The sequence below is a fragment of the Haemaphysalis longicornis genome, unplaced genomic scaffold (genome assembly GCF_048455015.1).
Source record: "Haemaphysalis longicornis isolate Haplotype H1 unplaced genomic scaffold, Haemaphysalis longicornis Haplotype H1 scaffold_5, whole genome shotgun sequence".
In the NCBI taxonomy this organism is placed as follows: Eukaryota; Metazoa; Arthropoda; class Arachnida; order Ixodida; family Ixodidae; genus Haemaphysalis; species Haemaphysalis longicornis.
In genome coordinates this window covers 32,996,788-33,022,308 of record NW_027526385.1, presented here as the reverse complement: position 1 = coordinate 33,022,308, position 25,521 = coordinate 32,996,788, and the positions used below count along the sequence as shown (strand labels likewise).

At 47.6% G+C, this 25,521-nt stretch overlaps 1 long non-coding RNA gene across 1 annotated transcript; it reads right to left on the bottom strand.

Annotated features, from left to right (window-relative positions):
- Window positions 1-12,871: 12,871 nt before the first annotated feature.
- On the bottom strand, window positions 12,872-15,559 carry LOC144139146 (uncharacterized). Its single transcript, XR_013316073.1, has 3 exons — window positions 15,483-15,559; window positions 14,453-14,506; window positions 12,872-12,974 (listed from the first exon to the last, which is right to left on the bottom strand). It is a non-coding gene; the product is annotated as an uncharacterized LOC144139146 (long non-coding RNA).
- Between the last annotated feature and the right edge of the window lie 9,962 nt (window positions 15,560-25,521).

Sequence of the window (25,521 nt, the reverse complement as noted above, 5' to 3'; positions counted from 1 at the left end):
AAAAGATTGTCATGCACGACCAATAACCGTGTGGCTGGTGGTGCCGGTTGCCTTCGGAGATATAAATTTATAAAAAAAATAAAAATCGCGTTATAGCTTGCAGTTTCAATTCATATCAGACAACGTGATATCTACACAGACGCACCGAGATCCCCCCCCCCCCCAATAATGCACACCCATATGGTTGACTACTACAATAAAAAATATTTTGGCCAACCCGGGCCGGTCTTGTGCGCGGACTTTTTGGCGTCACCCGCTTAGGTTGAAGTCGTTTTCAGTACCCGCTAGAAATGTGTTTCAGGGAAAGAGGTAGAAGTACATATGGTAAGTCCTTTTCTAAACCAATAGAACTGGTGTAACGCTTCTTGCTTGTGAACAATGTTCAGCGCCAATCAAGGCATGGGCACATGTTTGAGGCAAAACTTAAGTGCAAGAGCCAACAGAACCGCGGTTTTAAAGCGGCTCTAAAGAGGTCGCAATTTCAAGAGCGCTATCACTTTCTTACGTTTTCTTTTCTTTTCTTGTTTACAATATAAGTCTCGTTGCATGAAAGGGAGAATTCAAGTAGCTTTTCGCGTGTGACGTGGCCTTTATGAGGCAGGTGGCGCTGAAGACTACGTCTACGGCGCCGCTATTGGCCGGTTCCATCAAATGCTGCAGCGAGTCACCATTCGTGCTCTGCGGTTTACGCAGTTCAGGCGGCGTCTATGAGAGCGACACCCCGACACGGCGTATCTTTGTTGGGACGAATGTAGATCATCGCCATCCGATGTCGCGTCCTTTACAAGATATGAATGAGGCCGAAACGCACGGAGCTCCTTCTGCAGGCGGTGAGGGTATGCTCCCGACTACGCTAAGTGTCTGTCCGCACGATGAGAAATGAGCGCTCACGGATCGGTCCACACCTCAGCAGCTAAAACTGGTCACCACCCGTCACAACAGGACTATTGCTGAAAATCACTTTATAAAGGCGTGGAAGGGGGTGATGGCGTGGCGCAAGATTGCGCTGTGGATCATCGTCGGCGCAGCTCCACAAGCGGTGACCGAAAAACTGCGGCGATGCCAAGGCTTTTTTGCTGTACCTGACTTAGGAAGGACTTGATGCGCACTCCGTCCTCGGACAGACAGCGCCGTATGCAAGAAACGCAGGCGCGCCGCTAGTTGTTGGCACAAATCTTGAGTTATTGTCCTGACCGAGCAAGTTGTGTTAGCCCCCCCCCCTTCCCCCTTCCTCCATTTTGCCTTAAAACACTCGTTTCCCCTATTCTGGAACTGACGTGCCAATGTTAGCCCGGCCGACGCGAAAATAAGCGCCCCGCAGCCACCATTAGGCGGAGCGTGCATGTGGGCTGCTAAAAAACGCATTGTCGGCTCTTTATTCTCGTTTTAAGTGCGAATGCACTTTATAAGCGACCCCAAACCATCCACCGCCGGCGGCGGCGGCGTCGGCGGCGGCGGCGTCGGCGTCCGCAGTGCTCCTCTATATTTAAAAAAGAAACAGCATCCGGCGCCAGGTTTCGTTCCGAGGACTTTGCGGCCGCAGCGCGACGCTCTACCGACCAAGCCACGGACGCGACGCTGATATCAGTGTTAGTGACGCGCCTTATATCTTTAACGCATTCAAACTACGTCGTCAGCGGCGTGCGTTGGTGACTCAGCAGCGTTATAGCGGCTTGATAACTGCGTGGTGTACACGTGATACTACAAACCCGATGGAAGAGATGGAAGAGAAGGCGGCGAGGCGGTGGGCTGCGGGGGCCGAGCGCAAGCGCCGCAAGCGGGCCGACAACCGTGCATTCGCACTTTCACATTCTCCCCCTCGGGGAAATGCGGGGGAATTTTTTTTGGCTTACTGATGACTCGAATTAAGCATCAACGGCAGTGAAGTGGCTCAGTGAAAAGCTGAGTTTTCGAGGTAATCACAATTTTGCCTTCTGCTTTACGTGGTTCATGTGGGGAAACCGCAAACATGCCGTCGACAGCTAAACGGAAAAGACGCTCGCCGCCGAGTCTGTACACGAAGCAACCGCGTCGGCGGATTGCCTCGAAAACGCGTCATCCGTATTTCATATTTGCCGCGCTTTCGAGGCGCTTTTTCAAAGAAAGTGCTACGAGTTGTGCCGTGCCTCCGCCAGATGGCGCCACGGGTCCCGCGACCGAGAGAAGACGCAGTGAAACATCCCCCTCACGAGGGGCACGATCAAATGCAGAGCATTTCCGGGGGCGCACGACGTTAAGTAGTTTGCGTTGCGTTAATGTTGCTGCACTTGTGGCAACTGCTGACGAGAGAGCGCTCGTCAGCAGTAATTTGAATGAGTCAACGATATAAGGCGCGTTCGTAGCGTCCCATTCTGTGTCGGCTTTGTGGCGCAGTGGGTAGAGCACCATGTACATTGCGTTCCGCCCGCAGGGTCGACGGATCGAAACAGGGCGCCGGATAGTATTTTTTTTATATATAGTAGGGAACGACGGTGCGGACTACGGACGTCAACGCGGGTGACATCGTGAGTTACTGAAATGCTCTGCATTTAAAAGCGTGACGTAGCGCCGTGCGGAACCAACGGCTGCGCGTACCTCGCCGCGCAAGGGCCCTGACAGGCGTATCTTGTCTTGCTCCGAGCTTATCAGCTGGTAGCACCCACAGCGGATTGGCGCGCGAAAGAAGAGCGAAAGCTGCTGGCCTTATAGTCTGAGGAACTCTATTGGGGCTTCATTGAAGTAAATATTTCCGGCAAGTGGTTTTGATGCAACCAAATCAGTATAAGACATGTTACAAGCGGCTGAAAACAGAAGACTTGCGTACTTAGCAGGCAGCTCGACGGCTGAAACAGGGATATCCTGAACAACAACAAAAAAAAAACATTCACCCGAAAAAAAAACAGTCTAATGACAACGATGGTTCACCACGAAGCTTTTTCGTGATGGATTCTGGTTGGCCAATCCCACACTGCCAGTATGGGCGACCTAGCGACCGACCGAGTGGCCCAGCGACCGATCGACCGACCAACGAGCCGGCCGAACACGAAGTATATATAGGGAGGGCAGGGCAGATACCGAAACATATCTGGTTACTTCACTACCCTCCGCGGTGTCTCAGTGGCCAAGGCGTTGCGCAGCTGAGCACGAGGTCACGGGTTCGGTTCCCGGCCGCGGCGGCCGCTTTTCTGATGGGGGCGAAAACCAAAAACGCCCATGTCTATGAGATTTCGGCGCACGTTAAATCCCCAGGTGGTCAAAATTAACCCGGAGCCCTCCACTACGGTGTGCCTCATCGCCTGTGTTGCGTCGCTGCAATAAACCATACAATCAATCAATCAATCAATCAATCAATCAATCAATCAATCAATCAATCAATCAATCAATCAATCAATCAATCAATCAATCAATCAATCAATCAATCAATCAATCAATGGTTACTTCGCTGCAAATATCGTGCTTGCGGATAGGAGGACGTCAACGGAGCCGGCGGCGGTGTTGGCTTACCTGCTTACCTGCTACCGGAACACCAACTCGAAGCGCGGCTCACATCACCCGCCTTTCGGCACCTCAACGGGCACCGCAACCTGGCTAGCCCGTGTACGGATTGTAAAATGCTGTGCCCAACGAATGCCGCACCGAGTAGAAGAGATGGAAGGCCAATGACGGCGACGGAATGACGATATTGGCGGGCGACAAAAAAAGTGACCGGCAGCCAATACCGCTGCTAAAGTGAGCAAGCGTGACCACTGAGATTGTGAGAACGCGAACCACGCTTGGGATGGTGTGCAAGGTGTGTGAAGGAAATGCCGTGTTGCGGACTTGTCAAGCCAGAGCAAGGCCGGCGCGTCGGGCCCAGAGTCTTGTCTGTGGGGGAGAACTGGTATAATCTTGCATTAACCTTATACTGCCGGACACCTCTCTAGTCACTCGAGTCATGGATGCCTCATCGGGAGTGGAAGCTGGGGGAAAATAGTTGGAGGTTTATTGGCTCTGTACGAATGCGTAAACACCTGTCCACTCTACCATGCGAACACAAGCCAAGGCTGGATGCGCATGATTTGCCCCTGCTTTCTGTTTTGCCGTTCTGCTCACAAGTAGGTGGTGAGCCGCGCTTCCATTTCACGTCACCATGGCGACGTCGCGCGTTTAGCGAATGTAGCTCAGCGTTCTGGAAGACAACTCTCTCCAAGGGCTCTCTGTATCGTTCTGTTCTCTCCTTTCGCTCACTCTGTTCACGTGCAGACGTCCATGGAGGCGAGAATTTCGCCTACACGCATCGTGGTTTGCTGACGTAATATTGATCTCATGCTAGTCGCGTACGAGACTTGTTTTTCGAAACGACTCTTACGTAAGGTGACTTACGCAAAGTGCAGTCACGTTACTTAATACATTATGGCTGACATGCCCTGTGGACCCTGAGGATGGGTCTCTCCTAAACTTTATGCTTACGATTGTCAGGTAAATCAAGCGCTTTCAACGTGTTGGTAAGTACTTTTTTTTTCAGTGTGTGTCAGCGGCTTCATCTGGGTTTTCTGGGTTTTGTGAATACTACTGGAGCTCCCCAAAAATCATGCACCCTCCGCCAAACCACGGCGATAGTTGAACACGAAGCTTTCTCGTGACAAATTCTTTGGTTGTCGTCTATGTTTTCCAAACTGGTTGGACGAAGTCGAAATTAGACAGGGCTGCCCCCTTTGTACCCTTGTTGTTTGCCTTATACCTCAAACCTCTGTGCCTTAGTATTCAGCATAGTTAAGGGGTATGGGGTTTTTGCTCATTATCCTGTAAGGTTAAGGTCCTTACTTACGCGGACATTGCCTATTTTTGTGTTGATAAAGCAAGCGTTCAAGAAGCCCTTAATTTGACCAGGCAGCTTTGCGACGCGTCTGGAGCCGCTGTAAATATGAAAACAACAAAGGGAGATTGCTTTGGTGAATGGGGTGTGAAACCCTTCGTATTTGCTGGCCTTACAATGGGATAAGGACGCACTTCAATACCTAGGTGTTCCTCTGCACCAAATACACAACACCGGGCTGTACTGGTCATTCAAGCTCCAAAAAGTCAAGCGAACCTCGCAGGCATGGATGGGGCGGGAACTTTCTGTGTTTGCGCGTGCGCAGTTTTGTAATGGCTTCCTTGTCGTAAAGCTTATTATGTGCTGCAAGTACTTCATTGTGGGCGTTCTAAAGTACAAGCTCTACATAGAGTTTTTGCGACTTTTGTGTGGGGGCCTCAATGGGAACCTAGGCTTAGGGACAATTTGTCTGTTCCGTTAGTGTCTGGGGGTGCTGGGCTGATAAATTTGTTGGTACACCAGCTTGTGCCTCGGTATTCTTGTATTAAGTGACGCATCATTCGCGTCTGCTAAACGTTATTCAACAGCAAGTGACGCATCATTCGCTTCTGCTAAACGTTATTCAACAGCGAATAAGTTTTTATTTACATTTTTTTGCTTGTCTCCACGGGTGATGTTAGTGCGAAGCCGCCATGGGGCTTTTTAAAGGAGGTGGTCGACGCGTTTAACTTTCTACTGCGAGGTTTTCCCTGCAATATCTGTTTACCCTTTCCAGGAAGGCTTTGACGAACACTTTGTTAGAGAGTCTGTTCCCAGTGCCGGTTTATCACCAGTCTTACATTGGCCACCATAAGGACAGTGTTTTGGAGCACATCACACGTATATGCCTTCTGACAAATGCAAAAGCGTTTTTTCTTTAAGCTGCATAGATCAACACTCCCAGTAAAAACATGGTTGTGCGAAAAAGGAATGTCTATTCCATTTATGCAATCAACCTAAAACCATTGACCATTGTGTTGTTTTGTTTTGTGCCTGGATGCGATGTTTTTCTGGGAAGTTTTGCAACGAACTCTAAAAAGGACATGGACATTACCTCTTATATAATTCGGTTCTTGCCTTTTCGATGTGCTACTTGAGTGCGCTATGATATATTTGTTGTGATAGGATTGTACAGCTTGTGGAAGTGCCGCATGACTGAGAGGCCTGCGAAACCCCCTCACCCAACAAAGTTCATTTTTCAGGAGCAGGCTCCGCTGGGTCGGAGCATTTATGCGGCGCAAAGTCACCCACAAGAATGGCTGCATCTGTTGGACGCGTGCGCATGCTTGCCGGAGTTTTGACGGAAGGCTTATTTTAGCTGCAGTGATGTGCGTCTTCTTGGATGATTGATAGCTTTTGTACGCTGTGATAAGTGCAGTTTCCCATGCAGTAAAGAAAAAGAAAGTCGAAATGGAGCAATCAGATAGACATCCGCTTCATCACGATAGGGACCCCGGTTCTATTCTGGACTCCAGAAGCATTTTTTTCCTTTCACTTCAGCATTCTCACGTTACAGACGTCATCAATGAGAGCACTAACGCTTCGCTTTAGAACTTGTGTCAAATTTGGCTTACCTGGTTTGCCGCCGCAGGGGTTAAATTTTGCCGCTTCGATGGCACATGTGAACGCCATGAAGATAACCACTGCTTTCAGTGGTACACATCGGCAGTCAGACTGAACGCTCAAAATCATAGCTACGATTAGCGGGTGCCCTACTAGTTACAAAAGATCTCGTCTTTTCTCAGTGCTCCGACCGACGCCTTTTTCGTCAAAATATTTCTCGCACTCATAGCAGGGTGTGTTGACTCAGCTGCCACGAGAAGCATCAGTAATGTTTGACAGCTTTGCCTCTTCGCACTTCCTGTTAGCCCTCTTGAGCCGTGCGTTCCACGTTCGAAACGCACCGGCAGGCGCATCTCACTGCCTTTATAATCTTCTAACCACCGGCGGGCTCTTACTTAAAACAATCTATGCAGTTAAGTGGAAATTAAAAAAAAGGTTCAGGTTTAACACTTCTAAGCCAAGATTCCCGAGCCAGAGCGAAGAACATGCACGCAGTGTTCCGCGAAAGTTTGCCTTTGCTTGAGATTTCGCAGCCTGCCGCCTAGTTAAATGTGCTGGATGACTGGATTCATCCTGTCGCTTGAGCAACAGGGCGCGGACAGAAAGTCCAGCCGGTGCGCAATCAATGGCGAGACTGATGAACCATGATCCGCAATGCAGCAGCCAAAGCACTGCTTTGGTTTGCGCGGATTCTTTGTTTATGTATGCTTCGGTCCTGTAAAGTCAGTAAGCGCACCGGCTTTCCTATATCCGTCATTAAACTGTGACCTAGTAACGTGGTTCGCTCCCTATAGGAAACGTACACAGACGAAACAGTCGCGGCTGAGAGATAACGTACAGGCGAAGCAGCTGTTTCAACCTCTTAGGCGAAGCTCGAGCAGCGATACGACAGGCCAGCGGGCGCATGCGAGCGGCTGAAGGTCATTGCGACGTGACGAATGACCTTCAATAATGTATCGTAGTAGGTCATTCGCTCAAAAACGTTCTTCATTTGAAATTTATTGCAGTTATTACCAGCTACGTTTTCTGACGTAATACGGGTTCTGAATGCGGTTAAATACATTGAACGAACGGTATCCCGCAATATTGTTCTTGAAAGTGGCTTGGCTGGCCAATGCCAACTGCTTACGAGTGGAATAACTCAGGAAAATGAGTGCACTGTGTTGGTACGGCTTTCTACAATACTGCCGTGAACACTTCTTGTTTGCGTTTTGTTATGCTCTCTTGGCAGCGCCTATAGCCATCTAATCCGCTCGGAGCACAGCGCGAGTTTGCTCTTTTTGTCGTGTGCCGCCCCGGGAAATCGTTTGATATGGAGAGGGTTTCACCTTGTCTTCACTAACGAAAAAAGTTCAACGTAGAAAATGTATCCATCACTGCCACACGCAGTCACATAAATTTTGGGTGCATAAATAGGATTCAGAGACGTTTTTATTTACAACGTCGTCATCGCCTCGGCGGCAGTCTTCGCATTTAGCAAATAGTGCACATAGCGCACAATGTATACGATATTCCAACTGTGACTTGCATTTTAGGTGTTCTGGGGGACGAAAATGTCGAAGCTAAAATATTTACTTATTCCAGGCTGAAACTGCTTCTTCGAGATCAAACTTTTTGGTGAACTTGTATCCTCGAAACGCATTTTGTATTTGTACCTTGTACTATCCTTAGGCCTGTTGTTTCTTTGTTTCTTTGTTTCTTTTTTTCGGCTATTGAACTTCAAATTTTTCTATTGCGCTCCAGAATTTGAACAATTTGCTTGTGTTCTTTGGTTTTCCTCATTCATGTTTGAGATTGTCGACTCTCCTCTCATGCAAAACATTCCTGTTTACCGAACATCTCGAACAAATGGAAAATAGAATGTTCTAAAACCGACAGTCTTTCTCGGATACTTAAACTTCAACATTATGGCCTTTCTGTGAGTGTGTCCCCGGTTCCAGGCACATGGCCAAAAAAGATGAGAGAATTCTGAAATGAGAATTTTATATGGGCAAGACCTTTACAAAACACTAAATTTGATATCAACGATCACACCTCCCCACATCGTTGAGCAAAAAGAATGTCTGAGGCAATGTTTGAGCCAGAATATAAGTACATAACTGGGACTAGGCAGTGTTCTTTTAATTGAAAGTGCATGTGCGCGTAATAATGGCGATAGCAAATCAAAACCTATGCACTGCAACAAAATATTCCGTCCGGACCTGGACTTCGTTATTGATGGCGTGCGACCAGTGGAACGCGGGAAAAATAAATTGACTTGAGCAATCCTCCGCAGTGTTAATTGTGTGAGGAGCGAGACTGCAGGAGAAGTGCATGAGAGCTGGGAGGGGGAGACAATAGAGATCCAGTAAAGTGGCAGGGGTTGCAGAGGCCTATCGTCTTTCTACGACATTTTCACCAAAGTGAGCAGATGCACGACAAATTGCTATTAACCTGCAAGTTGTCTTTCTTGAAAAAAAAAGAAAAAATGTGGGCTTTTAGCCGCGTTTGCACCTTCCAGACTGGATTTCATCCTACCATGGCTTTACTGGAGTCGGTATTGTTACCTACGTTAGTTTTCTATATATTTATGGAAGAGAAGGAACACGGCTCTATAAAAAGGCTTTAAAACGAGAGGGTTTTACCGTGTCGTTCCTAGCCTAAATGATTCTTCTTTGTTCAATAACTTTCTCAATCAAATTCGGTGGTTTCGGAAAGGACAGTGCTGATATATGAATGCTGACAGGGCAAACGCCGTGGCATTTAAATTCGCCGAAGCTCTACCGTGCATGCCCTTTTCTTCCCTGTTGCTCTGTCGCTTGTACTTTCTTCTTCAGCATAGCTGAGCAAAAGTTCACTGCTATGAACCTAACTTAAGCAAGAACCTTTATTCGTTCATCTCTTCGTTACGGTATCTTGTTATTAGCCAGTCGGCCAAATATTCCAATCAGTTCGCTGCCTTAAGAAACCACAAAACAGTACCGATTGCTTTACAACATGAGGGGTACTGACCAAAAAACGACCAGTGGTTCGCCATTGAAATTATTCTCGATGTTTTAAGGACGCCAAGCAATTGTACATTTTGCAGGTACTTGGACAGGACAGCTAATATACCAATTTCGCACCTTCCCCAAACCCTGTGGTGACACAAAATGAAAGGAACTGTTAAGAAGGTACTTGGTCCTTAATTTACAATTCTAACTAGCACAATACCTATAAAGCTGGGCGTTATGTAGTTTGAGTCGTTGGTATTTGTGCGAGCTGATTGCAGTGGTAATTTTGGTTTTTGATTGAAGCTTTGTACCGAGTCTTTCTGCCGCGGCGGTGGTGGTTGTAAAACTTTATTTCCAAAAAAGGGTCCTGAAGGACGCCTGGCAGGTGTCAAGGTTTCTGCCGCGGAATCGGTAAAAAGTTAGCTTAAATAGAACACGCTCATTTAAATTGCAGTGAGCCTTTTGTGCTTTCATGGCAACTGGAGCGAGGTCTGGTGCTACATCGAAGGCCATCAGTGAGGTATGAAAGTGTCGCTTTAAAAAACCACTGTACGGCCTGTATAAGTCCTCCTCCTACCCGACCAAGAATGGGCATTCACAATTATCATTGGGAGAATACTGCATCAAAATCTTTTGAAATCCTTATCAATAATGAGAGCGGATGTATGGTGTGAATCTCTGTCGTGTTTGTTGCGAAGATTTCTTTTTGTAGTCACTTGCCTTCGATTGACTATGTGTCTTTTTTGTCTGTTCAATATTTACAGTGTCGTGAATGCAAGGTTTAAATAACGGCGTGGACGGTCTTCAAACAACTTCATCCTTGGGCAATGAGGACAGAAGTGCGCACCCATCATCAGCAAGCAATTGACGCATTTGAGGCAATAAATAACGGCTGTTGACATACGGCTGAAAAAGAACGCAAAATATGAATTTCACAGTGACAGCTGTTGAATTCAGGCTGCCGGATTGTCGATTCGTGGTAACGCCAAGAACGTAAGGCTCCTGTGCTTTTCTTCGATATAGTTGTTATAGGTGCAATAAATCGTACAAAAGAAAAGCCGATTCAATGAATCATCTTCGTGATCGGAGTATTCTTCATCCTAAAGGACCGAAGAACACGCAAAAAAAATCAGAAATATTTTTCAAAGGAATTGAGCACACCTGGAATATGACGATAGGGAATCACTCGTATCACATCGAGATTGACTAGCATAAACGAAAGGTAATGCGCATTCTGGTACTCTCGAAACAGGCTTATGATTCGCCATAGAAAGTTGACGCGCATGTGTTGAGGGGTCGTAGAATATCTTTGTTACTACTCCGTGGGCATGATTTTATGATAATCACCCTGGCTTCCTTGCCACGGCCGCGAGGAAAGCCGCGTGATCCCAAGTTCGCGCTAACCGTAGCAAGAAAGTGTGAACGTATGCACGCTAGCGGGAAACTATAAATGCCTACCCAGGCGTAAACGTTTTCCTAAAACATCTCCTCTGTCGTGGAGAACTCTCGAAAGGCCATCATTGCTCGTGAAGAGAAAGGTGACGATAGCCCCTAAGTATATTCTACCGACTCCTCATCAGAGACAGTCATTTATTTGGAGTGCAGTCATCTTATCTTTTGTGTGTGTGTAACAGACAAAACATTTTTGAGGGAGGCACAGAAACCCTTAAGTGTAGCTTTGGGTGCGGCCCTAGTGGTGGCCTATAGTCTCCCCCGTTCTTTTCCTGGCTTGAAGGGGAAGGTCCCTCTAAATCACGGGGTCAAAATGACCAGAGCTGCCTTCCTCAGCTCATACTGAATGTGTTGTTTGGGGAGACTTACATAAATGACATGGCCAGGTATCTTGTTCAGGAGTTGCTCATTTGCTGGCTAGTGTGGAGTAAGTTACGTGAGGACATTGCGGCTCGCAATGATCAGACGCGCGTACCTAAGTGAGCAATTCTGCTTCCCTTGGTGACATTATATTATATCTGCTATTCTATGTGTTGAAGTGGGAAACAGCTTCACACCGGGCTGACCTCGCCGGCAAATGGACATTCCTCTTCTCTGGCGTGAACGAACGGGGTACGGCGGAGGTGCCTCTTCGCTTTGATTGCCTAATTGACGTCAATAGATGAAGAAAGAAAAGCAGGGAAAGAGACACAAGCACGATGAAGCAGTAAGAAAGCCTAATAATAGCTGACTTGCGCCTTTGACATCACGTAAGCAGGCTTAGGTTTCCGAGGCATTTTTAACTTGCTCTAATCCCTCTATTACCCCTACTTCATTCCCAGTGTATTGAACTATGTATATTTCAGACAAATAACTCAAATGCTTTGAATCATTATTAGGTAGTAGTTGCAGTTTTTGAACAGGTCTCGGTTAGATACACGATTGTTGACTTCTATGTGTAGGCGTGCGGAGAATGAATGAACTAGTTCTACGCGTGCGGCAACCGTGCACCTAACGCCGTACGCTGACCACGTTAGCTATCTACTGTATTCTTCTAAGATGCGCATGCCTTGCGGGTCATAAAAATCCTTTCATTTGCGGCAAATAAAGTTTCGCGGTCAACCATCGCCGTCGTAAGACGGGATGCATAATTTTTCTGCCTAATTCTGCGCATCCATGCACCCCTCTTCATATCCAAACTGCTTTGGTGGTGTCGCGATGGCGCGACCGGCTAATGCCGGTTCCATATCACCCGGTACCCTCGGTTTGATCTGGAGCACGCCAATCGTTTTTTTTATTACTTCAAGCACGATAATCATCATCGTCAACGAAATTTGGCACTCCTGCAGTGCCTTTTGGGCGCTCATGGCATAAACGGTTAACCATAATAAGCTTCCCTTTAAAACAACCTGAATACATGAGGCTGTAGACAGCCGTAGGCCCATAATGCGCGCCGCAGGAAAGGAGGAGGGTAGCGGCCGAGCACCGGGGTTGAGAGAGAAGGATGTCGCACTACAGTAGCCAATGACTGTGTGCGGCATTGCCTGGCGTCATGGTAGAGATGCAGGTTTAGCACTAAGTCAGCTCAGCCTTCGCCAGTTGCACTTCGAACCACAGTAAATCGGGATACGATATCACTTTCCAGCATGGCGGGTCGTTCCTCGTGTGTCATTTTTGCTGCAATGATAAAAATAACGACGGGCGCCGAGCTTTCTAGCTGATAATATGTATAAGACTGCAAATAGAAAGATCCTGAAATAGTACGATGAAGACGTGCGGCCAAAACAAATTACCAAAGACGACCCCACTCGGGGATCAATTTGCAGAAACATTCCTTTCAAACCATGAATTAGTGTCCGTGTGATCAGTACAGACAGAAACGCCCATCGAGGATCAGAACGACGCAAACCAGTGCTGGCACATTACGGTAGCACAAACCCTCTTCCGGATTTTTCGCTCGCAGGATTTCCTAGTTTAAGACTCCTCAAGTGTGACGAAGGAACGTCAAACAAACCAAAGCAACCAAGGCCGTCAAATCGCTTTATTTTCTCGCGGGAATGCGTTTCGAGTGTGAGTGGTCACTACCCTCGAACCATTCACCTTGACGGGGCGAGCAGGAGAACTTTCCGAAAGTACCGCATCGTGGCCAGAGCAACACGTACGTCACGGGTAAACAGGGCAGCGTTCCAACATGACTGTCACAAGGAAACACGTTCGGACGGCATGCGCCAGGAACAAAAACAAAGATTAGAATAACGACAAATCCGCTGCTGTCTTCGCATCGATAACCATTATCTAGGTTTTTTTTGACGCTTTGAAAAATAAAATGCCCTGCTCAGCGCCATCTCGTCAACATAAACTGAAGTTCTTTATATTTTAAGATGGAATTCTGCTAAATAACGATCAAAAGCAGCTGATGTCAGGGGAACTTAAAAATGTATAGAATACAGTGTGTGCAGGCCAACCAATTCATTACTGTTCTGCAAATAAAGTCTGACAAAATGCCTACAGTTAGTTCACAGACTTTCAAAACTGTGCGTTCATAAAACTTTCCGTGGTAAAACATCGGATATATTATTGTCAGACAGTCGAGGACGAAACAAAAGGTCTTGCAAGAAATAAGCTTCACTAGAACGCACTTGTGCTCCTCAATGAACTAGAAGAAAACACAAGCGGTGAACAAAAGGTCAAGAAAGTTACGTGCACGGTAGATCGTCGGCGAAATGAATTCCGCTGTGTTTTCTCTGCCCTCTAGGTTAGGAATGACTATGTAATTGTCAATGTGATGACAATGTGATAGGGATGACACATCGATTATTTCTTACAATGAGGCAATGCATGGCGTTCTGTAATCACTGTGTTTCTTATACATTTATGGACAACGTTCTTGATACCATTGCACATTCCTGAAGAGCACAATGCTGAGGTAGATCTACTGCCCAACCAATCGCTGTGGCTCTCGATTCGCGGAATGCGAACTTGGGGCACCGTTTTTTCAACGAAGCTGATTACCTGACGTAACAACCCACAAAGCACCTGGTTGTGTTAATCTGAACTTCAAGCTCAGGAAAGCTGAAGCAAGCGCCTTGCGTGGTTTGGCGGCGACGTCGGAAGCTCCACCGACCCCGCTTCGGCCGCCCGTAGAACAGATTCGCTGCGCCGGTACATGTAAGCTACCGAATTTGCTGCGGTCGCTGGCCGAAGCAAAATTAAGCGAGTGTTTGCAGCTGACGCCCAAACAGCGTGGTGGCCACGTATGAGACTCCATGCGAGGCAAGTTGAGGGGAGAGCAGTACTACCACAGGTGAGCATCATTACAACGTCTCGTATGTCGGCGCAGAAAAACACCTAAAAAGTATATTCGGAAGGGCTAAGTCGGAACGGTGGGCAATGGAATCTTCCATTCACGTCATTTCCTTGCTATGCGTGATATTCATCCATGCATATAGTGATTGATATTTGCCGGAATCTTATGCGTTTTTTTTGTACCTCCAGTTTGTTCGTCTGGCAAGCCTAATTAAATATTAAGACATTGCGTGGCTCGGCTTTCCCTTACACTAGACCTGGCCGCGAAAAGAACTGGCTGTGGGGTATTTCTGGAATATCAAACATTGGGATAAAAGAACGCTGTCTACACAAAGGTAGGCATAGGGCAATTTTTGATAAATCCTACCTTTGTATCGTTGATTAAAGACTGGACTCCCATGGCCCCGGATTCAAAGACTTCCTATGAAAAATGGAAAAAACATGTGATTGACGGTTGCAACGTGCTTACTGGCGCAAAAGAAGTTCCAACTAAAATAACGTTAACGGGGATTAGACGTCTGCAAACATTGCGTACTTGCCGTTTCGTGCACTTTCCAGTTTGTTGTAAAACAATGAAGTGCTTCACATGGGAGCACATCCTCATATGTGGGAAAACAAAGTTTGCCAGATGTCCGTTTGCAGAAAGGGGAGCAGGGATAGTGGTCGATGGATCAAATAAAATTTGCCCATCACACTTAAAATATTTGCTTGTGGACTGCAAGGCTTATTGCGCTATAAGTGTACCACACAAATGTGTAGATTAAGGTAATACAGTGACGACATGATGAGCATTCATGCGAATGGCACAAAGTGTGTTCTTTAGAGGATCACGTGCAGACGCGCACTAAGGACAATCTATCGTTATGCTAGCTTAAACACGTCGTTCTTAAGACAGGAGTCTGTAATATTCTCAAATGGTTGAAGGCTGTTTCTGACACACTGGGTGTGTTAGGTAGATGCATTTGGTTGTAAGGTGGTAATCACGGCTAGTTGAGTAGAGCGGATATAAAAGAGCTTTATCATTGTCAAAAGTGACCTTCAATCACAGTATCAGCATAGATAATGACGCAGCATTAAACCTTCCACAGTGACATGAAGATTGAAAACATCTTCGCAAATGAATGGTTCTGATGCATGAAGTGGTGACACTTGCAGCTTAAGATCCTGACCATCACACTTCTGATTGAGGATTGTACCCGAGAATACTAAGTTTTTTTAAGATAATTAAGCTTACGCCGAGCCCATTCTATGCTTGACGCTCTTTTCAGTGGGATAAACCTTCTTCTCAATCCTATATATTTTATTCTTGGATGCTATTATATCACGCTGTTTGTTTTTAGGGGCGCAATCTTGTGTGACAGGCGAATCGCAAAAATAATCCAGGCCCAACCACTCACCGGTTTTAGTTTACTTAGTAGAAGGGCTCCAGCCGTCAAGCAGCTTCTAACAGCTGATGCATAAGCAGTCCTGTTCTAAAAGCAAGAAAGTTTACATGAAAGTACACACAGTGAGAATTGATGTGCAGGACGACTGGTGTTTTTTGGGACTCAGCCAGAAGATACATACGCGTGTTCGAATAAATGGTACTCACCTGGGATTTGTCGTTGTGATGGGCGTAGCATAACTGCATTCCAACGCAAAAGAACTCGCTTATCTGGTTGTTAAAAAGGTAAAGATGATAAAAGGCTGCGCAGAAAATTCGTTAGCCTAGCAACAAAATGCGTCCATTTGTATGAACAACATGTGCATAGAGAATTGGATTTATAGCTATATTCAAGCAGAAAACAAGTCCGTACGTTCATGTGGGTGGGCAGTAATCAGAAAAGTTTAGCGACTGAGGTGTTGCAATTTCTGTATATTTCTGTCAGCCTTGCTGCCCAGAAAATGTTACGCGTGAAATCAGTAAATCCCTAGTCTATCAGAAAATACACGAGTCATTAAACCCTGTTTGCGAAACACGATCAGCAGAGAAGCTCTGGTGACATGATTTTCATTAAAGGTGCGACCTCATTTATTCGGTGGTTATTGTGAGGAAAAGTATGCAAATATATTTGGCCATGTCTTGATGAAGTATCATTATTTGGCTTTATCGGCATCTCAGTGCTTTTCGTTCATGATGATGGTGAGTATGACCTTCTGATCACTATGGCATACACTGATCGCTTCATGTGGAACGTTGGACATGTTTTAGCTAACTGTAGGAACGACCGTTTATTTGAGCTGCAGTTTGCAGATTTATTAAGGTTCATGAAATCGAGGCGCTCCTATAGAATGTGCATAAAACACTTCTTGTTCCGTCTGGAGGTGTCGATGTTAAATTCACCAACGGCAGAGATGACTACTTCTTAAGCGCCAATAGTTACAGGGACATAGAATGAGACAGGGATAGCGCGTGTCCCTGTCTCATTCTATGTCCCTGTAATTTTTGGCGCTTAAGTAGTAGTTATGGAACACCAACTAGCCCGAACGCAAGCCCTTCTTCAGGCAGACATGAGTATGGTGTTTGCATCCATGACTCATTGAAGGTGCGTTGACGTGAGCACCTCGACCTTTCGTTTGGGTCTACCCCGACACACGTACACCGTGAATGCCACAGTCCCAGCGGTTATTTGAATGTAGCCAACATAGGACCAGGCGGGGGCATCTTCACCTGGCGAGCTGGGCAGGATGTACGGTTGAAGTCTGCCGCCCCCGCAGGGAGCCACAGTAAACTTGCCACGCGCGTTATTAGAGCGTGTCTACAGAGGGCGCACTGTATTTTTGTTGACGGAGAACAAAAATACGATTAAACCAAACATACACAGTTTCACTGCAAGAGATACGCACATTAGCTACTTGGCATAAAATTCTGTAAATGTATGTTTTCTCGTGACCACGTGAGAACGGCCTAATTTCCACCATGGCGACTAGCCTGGACCAGATGTGTTGAGTACAATTTTTTGCTGGAAAGTAAGGTGAAATCTTTGATTGGAGCTTCGAAAGGGAAGTCCCAGGAGATGATATAGTTTGGTAGTACCTTTCTCCATCTTTTCATCGCAAAGCTAAAATACAGTCGAACCCGAGTATGTAAAACTCGAAAATTGCAAATTACTTGTAATCGGCAGCATTAAGTTCTGTAATGTGCCCCACTATCATTCAGTAATAGACCTATGTTGCTGCTTTAAACAGGTTTGCGGCGACACCCCCAGTGAACTGGAAACGGGACTCGGACATAGGTATTTCCGATAACGAAGTTTATTTTCTCTCTTTCTTTCGGCCGTGCTGATTATTCTGTGCTGCATCACCCGAAGACAGTGTTCGGCGAGGGAGAGCTTATTATCACATTATTCCAGATAGTCATATATTCGAGATCGTTTTCGAGGACTCGAGGAACATTACCTGAAACTTGTGCAGAAATTCAGAGAACTGCCTAGTAATAGGTCGATCAGGCTATCAGCCATATCTGGCTGAGTAGCCGGATACGTTGGGTTATTTCATTGTTTGACGGTTGCGGTACCGGGGCTCTTGCATCCGGTAGCGGTTCCCCAGAAAGGCTCTGCTTTCCCTAAAACCACACCTTTACTGGGAGTCCTGTTCCGCCAAGGTCCACTCCTCAGCCGGTTCGGCTGCGCACACCTAGTCCAGCCCAGTCCGCCATGTTCTGCCCTAGGTCATGTCCGGCGTGATATCCTCGTCTTCACCCAGCACGCATCCATCCCGTGGAATCGACCACTACCTCTTTTGTGACCACCACACGGTTTACTGGTTGCTTTCCGCAATGATATACATTTACGCTATTATAGCGATCACTGAACATAACTTTGCTAATTAAACACGTTTATGTAGATGCGACGTACTTATTTCAGACTTCTTTTTGTGTAGAAAATGTATAATATGCATTTGTTGATTCCTAAGTTTATGGTTGTATTTTTTACTTATTGTTCTTTTCTGTTAGATCAACTGTCTCAACTTGTACTGTTTTAAATTTAGAATATGTTAACTCCAGCAAGTATGAGTTTTTGGATAAATGCAGGGCGTTACTGAACCTACCTGTCCAGCCTGCGGGCACTCGACACTCCCTACCATTCCCTCTGCGAATGCCCCGCCGACCCGTACCCCCCCGTTCCCTCCCCTCACCACTGGGAGCAGATGTTGCCTGACCCGGGGGAGTCAGGTCAAGTCCTGACCACCTCCCGGGCCCTGGCCGTTGCGGCGGCCCTGTGGGCCCCCTCCACCCCCAACACCTGATCCCGATGAACGAAAAAACGTATTCCTTTCCTTCCTTCCTTGAAGGGTTGTTCTAATTTAACGATTCTTTTTTTTTTGTTTCCGTTTCTGGTTCTTGGGCTTTTTTTATTTCTGGCCTTCGCTTGGTAATTAAGTAATTAATACGCATACTTTTGATTTCATACGTTCTCTTTTATAATCGCTTTATTTTTTTTTCAGTTTGCCCTATTATTTTATTCCTTCGACCAGTTATCTCCATTTAGAGTATTGCTACAATAACTGTGTTAGGCTCATGATTTATGCTTCTTGCGAACGGAGAGCGTTTCACAATTGGGGATGTGGCAATATGCAATTATGGTTTTTGCAAACCATCCCTCTGTGCGTATATACGGAGGCTGGGGTGCACTATTCCGCGTTGTAAAAAAGCGTAACCGTTATGTGCGCCGTTGGCCAAGCCGCTGAAATGAATCTTACTTTGTGTTCCCCAATCTCCCCCTCGTCGCAGCCAGTTTAGCGAACGCCACGACCCAGTTTGAAACAAGCTTAAATTGCAGCTAAAGCTCCGAACCAGAGCACTAAAGTGGTGTACTATCTTGTACCAGGTTGTTTAGCCCTGTATCCAATGCCTGAATGTTACACGCTGTTTTGACTTAATGACCTAAAGGGACACTGAAGTGATTTCTTAACATTGCGGGATTACTAGCGCAAATTGTAGTCCGGAGTCTATAGGCCACGTTTCGAGCACTCTGAGTGCGTTTACGCGAATTTGTTTAGTAGAACAATCAATTCGGAAATGATGTCCTCCGCTCTGCATCCTAGCCACTTTTCTGTGGCGTTTTCGTGTGACGTCCGGAGGAGATGACTTGGCTTGACTGCGCTACTGCACGGCTCGCCGATCTCCCGACAAAGTCAGTCGACCCAGCGTTTAGACCGCCGGCCGCCGACGAGTCGTCGCAATTCGTTCTCTCAGTTGAAACTAAGCCACGACACGTTTGTGGATGGAAGAATGTGCCTTTGTTTACTTTGTTAGTTTGTACACTGTATCAGGCTCCAAGTACAGGTCGCTCCACACAAGCGCTGCGCAAGCGCGACGCTCGCTGACTGGTACGGTAGCAGAAACTCTAAGTCGACTTTAAGGCATTAGAAGAGTCAGCGAAGTCAATGTAGGTACTAACGAAATAAAACCAACTGAAACTTCTGCCGTACAGCGTAAAACTAGCGAGCAGGAAGCACTTTTTTTGCGCTGGGCGAACAAGCACAGCGGTCAGCAGCACAGCCACACATCTGCGAATGCTTTTCCGTCTAAGAAATGCAATTGCTAGACGTGAAGTATTGTGAAAATTTAGGGGACGCTTACTGCACGAGCGCTATGCAACAAAAAGTTACCTAAGCTGCTTGAAATGCTGAAACTATTGATTGTAGGGTTTAACGCGCCGAAGCAACGCAGGCGATGAGGCGCGCCGTAGTGGTGGGCTCCGGATTATTTTTGACCACTTGGGGATCTTTAACGTGCGCCGAAATCTCGTACGCATGGGTGTTTTTTCATTATTTGTATTACGGGTCTTCCCTTTTCCTTTTCCCCCCAACCCCCACCAGGGCCTCAGGCCTCTTCCCAAATAAAGGTCATTCATTCATTCGCCTCCATCAGAAAGGTGGCCGCCGCTGCCGGGAATCGAACCCGCGTGAAATGCTGAAACGAAAGAAAAGTGTAAACTGGTTATACATTAAATACCTTATATTTTCAACGCTGGCAGCCCTGGCCCGTACCCGAGTGGTCTGAAGCGCTAGGTGTGTTATCTTACAAGTCACAAGTTCGAATCCCCGAGGGCATATTTTTTATTTTTAGGTTGTTCGTTTTCGGCCGATGTTTTTTATACTGAGTTCACCATTTTTGGGCCGTAACGTTCACTGCTCCATGAACTGGTTCCCAGAACGCATCCAGGCTAACACTGACACGCTATCGAGTTCTCGTTGGCGTGAAGTTGCCAAAAGCACCGACTGCTTGCAGGCAGTGGGCGCAGGCCAGAATCAACAGACCCTTGGACTTCTGCGAACACGCTTTTTACGATAGAGGCATGACTGAGGCGAGCTCCAAATATGGGGAAAAATTCCCTCGCACGTCCCCGAGGGGGAGAGTGTGTAAGTGCGAATGCACGGTTGTTGATTGCGCGATTACGGTGGATATCGTGATCTTGGAGTGGAGAGGAGGCGCCCAACACCCGCAGTCACTGAGCGGAAAGAGGAGGAGGAGAGTAGCGCCCGCCGTTACGGCGAGGGCTACACGAGCGCCCTCACGCGTCGGATTGCGGAGCGCCCGCTACGCGAGCGAGAGCTCTCCCGCCCGAAGTGGAGAGGAGGCGCCGAACACCCGCAGTCACTGAGCGGAGAGAGGAGGAGGAGAGTAGCGCGCGCCCATCTCCCCTCGTTGCTAGGGAAGACGAGGAGGAAGACGAGGAGCGCGCGCACCCGCAGCTGTTGCTATGCGGACAACGGCGGCGGACGATTCAGGCTCGCTTAAGAAGTGCATTCCGCATGGCATTTGACCGTCTGCGTTCACGCGGAGGGCGTTCATTCACTGCGTAGGCCTCGGCTAGTAATTGCTATGATTCCCAGCCGTTCAGGGAGGCTTATCTTAGGCATTTTACAGTTATCTACATGGCGGAAGCGTGGTACGACGATTCCTGAGATATCGAGAATGCCCGTCAACGATGCCATCGGATGTCAAGCATGTTAGTTTGCAGAACGGAAACCGAAACTTGTTTGAATGCTAATCTTGGACATCGTCCAATCACGGTGCATCTCCTCCCGTCGTCACAACCGTTAGTTGGTGCGGCCGCCACAGACCGCGCATGGTTGCTTCTCTTCTTTCGCGCTTTTTGAAAACAATTACCGACTTATCAACCCGATAAACGATGAAAAGTGTGTTAATGTGAGCAAGTCTACGCAGTGCAAGCAAAAACGAGAGCTTGACAAATTCACTTCAGTGTCCCTTTAATATTAATGGCTGAATAGAAGGCTTGTATACTTGCCCGATTGGCGGCTTGCGTTGGAAAGCTGTGCTTCACCAGAAGCCTTTTCCCGCAGGAGGTCAACAGCTTGGCTCCAAGTTCAGCACCCTTGGATGCGGTAACAATGCCTATTGCAGAAAGCATGTTTATTACACTTCGAGCGGTGACTTGTGATGAGCCGCATTAATTTTTATAGCGCGTACTCCGTCTACCTCTCACTGGGCAGGAAAACCTCTGACGCGTGTTTTGCTGCAGTTGCAGCTGATATCACAGTGAAAATTGACAGAAACAGCTGACTTCACTGCAGCCTGTGTTCATCAGGAAGGCAGCATAATGTCAAGCTTGTGCGAAGGTCGCTGTGAAGGTGGGTAAAAAGGTTCGTTATCTTAGGTACATTAGTTTCGTGTCGGGTGCCCTGTCGCCTTCAGTTTTCAGCTAAGGGGCAGCGCAGCAAACTGGACGACACGGAGAAGTGACAAGCAGAGGTATTTGTGTCGTCTCTGTACTGCCTGTTTGTGGCGCTTCCCCTTACCGACGAAAATCTGTACCAACCACCACGCGTTTCAACACTTCACTGTTGCCCCTTTTGTTGAGATGCCGACGCATGCGACGGAAAAATCCCGGTGTCCAAAGGACCCGAAAGGCAGCAGCTGGTCGGAATCTGAACTAGCCTTTATCATAAATTGTGTCACACTCGATAAAAAACCATGATGGCGGAAGTTTATGTTAACGCTCGTCGTCGGAGATTTCATTTATAGCGAAACTGAGGTCACACTACTGCAGTTAGAGTTAATTTCAGACAGTTACATTCACACAAAGACACAGTGCTGCCCGTAACCTATTTACAATTCTATATTCGACCACTGCATAAAATACGGAACATATAGTAGCCAACCCGGGCAGGTGTCGCGCGTGGACGTTTTGGCATTACCTCTTTTGTTTCAAGTGCACGCTTGAATTGGATTTGTGGGGGAACAACTAGAAGAACATACAGCGCATCCCCTCAAAACAACTGAATCTGGTGGAACGGCTCTTGCTTGCAAGTGACATTAAGCGCTAACAATGTCTATGTAATGTTTGAGGCAAAACATAGGTACATGAGGCAACAAAACAGCGTTTTTAAAGGGACAGTGAGAATATTCGTAAACATTTTGGGATAACTTGCGTAAATTGTAGTCTGGAGTCCCTAGGCCAGGTTTGCCCCGTCTCTGTGCTTTTACATAAGTTTATTTAGAAAAAAAATCATTTAGAAAGTGCTGTCCTGCTCTTTACACCCCCCTTGTCAATTTAATATGACGGTTCAGATGACGCCTACACAATCAGGCTTGGCGTAACTGCGCTACTGAGCGGCTCGCGGACGCTCGGGCAGAATCCATTGGCTGAGCGCCTGCGCGTCGTTGCAATTCGTTAGCTCAATTGAAACTAAGCCACGACACGAACCTTTTGTTTGTTTATTTGCACACTGGCAGGCTTATCTGCCAATAGCATGGCATATAGCATGGCATAACATGGCAGAAGCGCGGTATCTCGATTCCTGAGACATCGAGTTTGTCGAAACACAGCGATAACGTAGGATACCAAGCATGTTGTTGCACAGAACCGAAACCGAAACTGGTATGAATCCTGATCTCGGACATTTGTATGCATGAGTATGCTAGGAGACCTGGCCAAGTTTTTGCACGGTTATGCTTCGAGTCTCGGTTAGGTGTTCTGCTTTGTGTCATCGTTAGCCCCCAAAGAGCAAGGAACGCTCGGTTATTAAAGTATGCGCAATGTACGCACGCCCACCGGGTTTGGAATGACGCTCCAAGGGTAGCTAGCGGAGGTCGCAGCGGGACCAGCTCAAAATTTTTGAACCCGTCATGCGGCCACCGGCTTGTGGTGTCTGGCGTGAAGGACGCTCATTAAGCAGTTGATTAACGTTATCGCTTCTCGGCCTTTTAGTTTCTTTCATTTTGGCATTATTTCTTCACTTTACATTGTCAAAACTGCACCACTCGTCGCATAAAACGATACAGGGAAGCATTCCTCGACGTGCTACCACAGCCGTGCTTGTTCAAGTTGTATCACGCCTCCCAGCGACGCGTTGCCAAGCCATCCCTCTACCAGTTGTGTCGCGCCTCGGAGAGGCGGCGACACGAGTCCCGCCCAAGCGCGGCGAGGCAAATGTTCGGTGAAGCTGAGGTGCCGGCGGGCGCGATGACGTCATGACTCGGCGAGGTTTTTCTCGGCGCCTGATCGCTGGCCCAACCACCAGCATAAACAGCCGATCTGTTAAAACTAAAGTTTCACATTCACTTGAGTACCCACCCGCCGCTGTGGCTCAGTAAGGCGTTGCGCTGTTGGGCACGAGGACGCGGGTTCGATTCCCGGCCGCACCGCCCGCTTTTTTGATGGAGGCGAAAAACAAAAACGCCCTTGAGTACGAGATTTCGGGGCACGTTAAGGATCTCCAGGTGGTTAAAATTAATCCGGAGACTACTACGGCGCGCCTCATCGCCTGCGTTGCGTGGGCGCGTTAACTCTAGATTCAATCAATCACATTCACCTAAGTGCCCCTTTAACGCGGCCCTAAATAGGTCGCGATTTCAAGCGAGCTAATGCTAGTATGTGTGTTTTTTTTTGTTTCTTCTTTACATGGGAAATCTCGTCGCTATTCAAGGGAGCGTCAACGTAGCTTTGGCGAGTAACATAGCCTCTATGACGGAGCTGGCCCTGAAACCTGCGGCTCCGCTATTGGCGGGTTGAATCAGATGCTACAGCGAATCAGCGTTTCCGGCTCTTGGGAAAGCCGTCGGTGGTTTCACCGGTTCGCGTGGCGTTTATGCGACTGAGAGCCCGCAACAACGTACCTTTGTAGGGAGGAACACCGTCTCTACAAAGGATGTACACCGTCGCCATCCGTCACACGAGCTTAGTGAGTTTGTTGATATAGAGCGCGTTTACAAAATATGAAGAACGCTGAAACGCAGGGAGCGTCTTCTCTTGGCAGAAGGGCTGTGCGCCCGACTATGCCAAGCATCTGGCCGCATGATTGGCAAGGAGCATGCAGAAATCGGCCCACGCCGCAGCAGCTAAAACTCTCCTCTGCAGCCAGAGCAGGACTGGTGCTAAAAATTACTTTTAAAAAATTGGCGCAGCTTGCACCACTGGTGCAGGGCTGGAGAAACTAGAGCTGGCGGTCCCTGTTCCTAAGCCGGAGACCCGGGTGTTGAACTCCCATTTAATTCCGAACCTGCCGCTTAAGGTTCCCCATGACTGCCAGGCTTGTATCGTTTCGTCCGCAGGCTTTCACATCTTTCCCAAAGTGGACCGCGTTAGCTCGCGCTAGAACACGCGGCCAAGTTTAAAGCCAACGCCCGCGCTACGAACTCAAAGGAAATGCTTTCCGCCCGGAATGCGGTGATAGCTCAATCAGATAAACGCCGTTTTCATAACGGCAGGGGCCCAGGTTCGATTACGACCGCGGAAAGCGTTTTTTACTTTCCAATCGTACGCACGTGTTATTGTTTTTCAGCGCTGCTAACCCCTTATACCCCTTGAGCCTTTGGGGTGGCCCAGTGGTTGGGTTTCCGGTTTCACGGCGTATGTTTCCCGGCTTCGGCTCCCTTGCACTTCCCTAACCGCACCTTTTTGAGGAGCACGTTCCCAATGCCTGCTTATGGGATACTGGCCTCCTCGCCACTTTCCGTCACACATTGAGGTTTCTTTGTGCGACTAACAGATGTTGCTCTGCCTAAAGAGCTCCCCTGTTAAAATGCGCGAAAGGGGATAGTGAGGTGAAATATCACGGGGGGGATCGTCGTCGGTGCGGCTTCACGTAGTTGTGACTGAGTAATTTTGGCGGTGCTGAGCCTTTTCGGCGCGAGTTTCCTGGTATTCTGAGTCATTCCTCCGCTTGAGCCTCCAGTGCAGAAGATCCTTGATATCGATTTCCCTCTGCATAAGCATTGCGGAATCCTCCCCTCAGCCTTGTAGAGGGAGCAAATGGAGTGGAGGAGGGACTCAGAATACGGCCCTTGGCCCCGGTGGGACCACTCCGCAGCGGCGACGCCACATTCAAGGGACACAAGCGGGCGGCTAGTTGGTGTAATCTTTATTTACGGTCGTGAGCGAGCATGTTTTATTTAGGGCCCTATATCTGGCCTTCAAACAGTCGTTTCTCCTTTTCTAGATCTGACATGCCGCCGCTAGCAAGGCCGACGCAAAGAGCTGTGTCACG